General features: G+C 50.4%; 1 pseudogene; it reads left to right on the top strand.

Annotated features, from left to right (window-relative positions):
- Positions 1-3,171: 3,171 nt before the first annotated feature.
- On the top strand, positions 3,172-3,635 carry LOC141568318 (large ribosomal subunit protein uL23 pseudogene; annotated as a pseudogene).
- The last annotated feature ends 258 nt before the right edge of the window (positions 3,636-3,893 follow it).

Below are 3,893 nucleotides of genomic sequence, written 5' to 3' on the forward strand. Positions count from 1 at the left end.
AAGACAGGCAGCAGACCTCAAGGACTTACAAAGTAGTAGCAAAGCATTCTGGTCCATCCTGGTCTTTTACAGATGGGGAAACTGAGGCACAGGGGCCTGCCGTGGGTTTTTCAGCCAGAGACCCTTCCTAGACAACCCTGTAGCTTGAGTCACTTCTGGGGTCCACTGATGGGGGCAGACACACCGCCAGGTACCCCGGTGTCATTTCTATCTCCCCCAGGTGTGGCAAGGAAATGTGCCCAGTAGCCAAGCTCGCTGAAAACTCGATCCTCTCCCTGCAGACCATGGGCCCTGCAGGCGGAGTACACGGAACGTTAGGGAATGTGATGGCAGAGTGTGGCCTGTCTGAAGGTAGGGGAGAAATCATGGTCCCTGATGAGTAGGCACAGACAGACGGAGATGCCAGGGAGGTGCCAACCTCGAGGACCCACGTGCCAAGGAAGCCTGGCACACAGGAGGCACCCACGCAATAGCCTGGCATCCTCTTCCCTTCCCAGGGAACATTCCATTAAGTAATTGCTTTAGTGGCCAAGTTAGGTGTTACTGAGAAGGAACCTGCCTCCGACTTATCATTCACTTTTACTGTTTTGCCTAGAGATGTTTCCATGGCAGCTCAGAAAGCCAGGAATGAATAAGGACAGAGGTGACATTAAAGGTGGCTGTTAGCAGAAGTGAAAATTAAACAACTCAGCCAAAATCGAAGGCTGGTGGCGCCTGCACGAATGGGGAGATTAATGGCTCCCCTCCCGGAGCCTCTTCCAAGTGCTGGGAGTTTGCAAGCCATTGTCTCGTGATCCTAACTCTTTTGGCTCAACCTTGTGTCATAAGGGCTGTAGCCCCACTTTCCAGAGGAGCGTACTGAGGCTCAGAGAGGTGGAAGTACTCGTCCCAGGTCACTCAGAGAAGAAATGGCAAGGCTGGAATGAGGTCCCGTCGCAGGGTCACACTGGGCTCCTGGGACATCTCATCTTGCCAGGTCACACCTGCGGAGCACGAAGCAAGTAGAGAAGGTCCCACCCCCAGCGGCAGGGGAGAGTGTGGCACACACGCTGCCCTCACTCCAGTTGGTTAAGTGCTCCCTGGCCTCAGTCTAGAACAAAGAGAAATTATGTAGCAAATGAAAAGTGGTCCTGGCCACCATTATCTAAGCACGTACAAAGCAAAGTGGCCAGCCCAACATGTCTGGTGCAGGACAATGGGATGGTGATAACACAGAGCTGCCAATACCTGGGTGCCTGGAACCCTATTCCTTAGCATCCCCCCCAAGACGACCACTGCATCTGCTTAGAGTTCTCACTCTGGCCCCAGAAGAAAGGCACTTCTCCCGGGACTGTGAGATCCAGGGCTTGGGCCGCACATCCAGTCACACAGAAAGAGACAGACCAGGTCGGCCCACCTAGCTCTAGAGCTTGCTGTCATAGTGGTACACAAGCGGACCTGTGGATAATGTGCCCCGTGGCTGGTTAGGCTGCGCCCTGGAAGGCGAGGGAAGGGTGACCTCACTCACCACGGAAGAACCAATGGTGATCTATACACACTGTTAAGAAAGCAGGGAAGGGCGGAATCCCCCTTTTTTTTCTTTTTAAAAACAAGTTACCTAAGAAGATTAACCACAAGGCTCAGTGGTGCTCCACAGGGCTAACGCTCTGCTCTCTACTGTGTCAGCATGGGCAGCCCCACCCCGGGATTCATTTCCTGGGGGTTCTGGAGAGCTGGGGTTTCACTATAAGACACTGGATTTTAACAGGTGTCAACTTCGGTGGATTACCACTCAACGGCAGACCCTGCCCCCAGAAGCTTATGGAAAAGGACGAGCCAGCCATCCAAATCCTCAAACAGAAGTCCTATTAGTCTCCACCTCCTAATTTGTGGAGGGGCGCGCAGGAGGTGTCTGCACAGCCACAGGAGGAAGGCTGGTCAGAACAGAGAATCTCTCTGAGGTCCCTGAAAGGTGGGGACCAGTCCAACAGCATTTGCATAGGGAGAGGGGCTCCGAACAGACCTCGCTCTTCTCACAGAATTAGTCAGTCTCTTGCAAGTGGCCCACATGGAAGCACACGGGGTATACTTATGGCTAAATATGAGCTAATAAGGTAATCCTTTTCATTTCAGTGTCAGATAATCAATAGGGACAATAAAGCATATTCATAACCAACAATTAGGCTTTCACTGCATTTTTCCCCCATCGCTTATCACCAAGCACCGTCTATAATCCCCATTTCCGAATCTGAGTGGTTCTCACTCCATCCATCAAGTCTTCCTGGTTGCAGGAAAGATCCCATAGTATTAAAAAAAAAAAAAAAAAAAGCAGCAGCCCACTAACAATGAGTTTAAAATTCACGCATCACGCAGCAAGATGGATTTTAGCGATCATCGTCAGCCTTATTGCGAGCTGGCAGCCTAGAAGGGGAGACGTCCTTGAAAGGGTATATGGGTATAGATGTTGTGCTACAGTGACATAACCAGGCAAAGTAAATGAACTCATTCCGATTGGCTCGTCATTTCCCCGCTTGTCAAGGGTCTTAACTGTGGGAAGCGTTCTCCACCTTGATCAACTGCCTTGACGTTTGTGGACGGCATCTCTGGCAGGAAGAAATCAAACAAAATGTTTGGAACACACAGGGGATATCGTTCAGTCCAGCTCTAGAAGCAGTCACTCTCCTTTGTAGGAGCAGGTGCCAAAACAAGCACTTTCTCTTGGGAGTGCACAGGTGGCTGGGGTGGTAAATGTTTTTGATCATCCAAACCACAATTTTATTGGAGAATTGAGGATGGAGAGTACGGGTGAAAATTTCGGTTGCTGTTAATAGGCAGGCCTGAGAAACAAGGCTTCTGTCCCAGGCGGCACTGACTTGAGGTTCACTTTGCTTGGCAGAGCCGGTGGGCCATCTTGGCCCTCGTGACTTTGGAGGTGACAGTGAGCCAGCATCAGGGACCCCACTGCCAGAGCCCTCCCCTGCACTACTGCCGACACCATCAGCCGAGCACATCTTGACAACGGGCTACGGGTGCTCTGCAGGATTTCATCAACTATGGATTTTACAAGTTTGGGCTTGAGCTGACGTCCCTGCATATGCTCCCACCTCCTAGACTGTTCCTCTTTTTTTTTTAAAAAAACAAGGAAAATATCGAACATATACAAAAGTAGAGAGAATAGCTCTTTTCACAAAGATGGCACTGAAAGCGAAGAAGGGAGACCCTGTCTTTCCCAAAGGCGAAGCCAAAGCAAAGACTCTAAAAGCAAAGAAAGCAGAGCTGAAAGGTGCGCCCAGCCACACAGGAAAAGAAGATCTGCACATCACCCACCTTCCGAAGGCCTGAGACACTACGGCTCTGAAAGCAGCCCAGGTATCCCAGGAAGGGCGCCCCAGGAGAAACAAGTTTGACCACTATGCCATCAGCAAGTTCCCCTAACTACCGAGTCAGCATGAGGAAGACAGACGCCAACAATACACGTGTGTTCACTGTGGGTGTCAAGGCCAACAAGCGCCAGATCCAACAGGCTGTGAAGAAGCTCCCTGACATTGACGGGCCAAGGTCAGCACCCTGGTCGGCCTGATGGGGAGAAGGCACAGGTTCCACTGGCTCCTGACGATGATGCTTTGGAAGTTGCCAACAAAACTGGGATCATCTGAACTGAGTCCAGCTGCCTAATTCTAAATATAAACATTTTTTCACTGTAAAAAATACATAAAGAACGTAGAGAGAATAGTATCACAAAGCCCCAGGGATCCTTCACCGCTTTCAGCATTATCAACTCACGGCCCATCTTGTTTTCATCTGTCCCCTCACTGACTCCCCTGCCCAGCGATTATTTTGAAGGAAATGCCCAACATCATGAATGTTTCCAAAATATTCTCTGAAAGATACAGACTCTTCAGAAACCACAAAAA

This window comes from Rhinolophus sinicus, linkage group LG13, assembly GCF_036562045.2.
Source record: "Rhinolophus sinicus isolate RSC01 linkage group LG13, ASM3656204v1, whole genome shotgun sequence".
Taxonomy (NCBI): domain Eukaryota; kingdom Metazoa; phylum Chordata; class Mammalia; order Chiroptera; family Rhinolophidae; genus Rhinolophus; species Rhinolophus sinicus.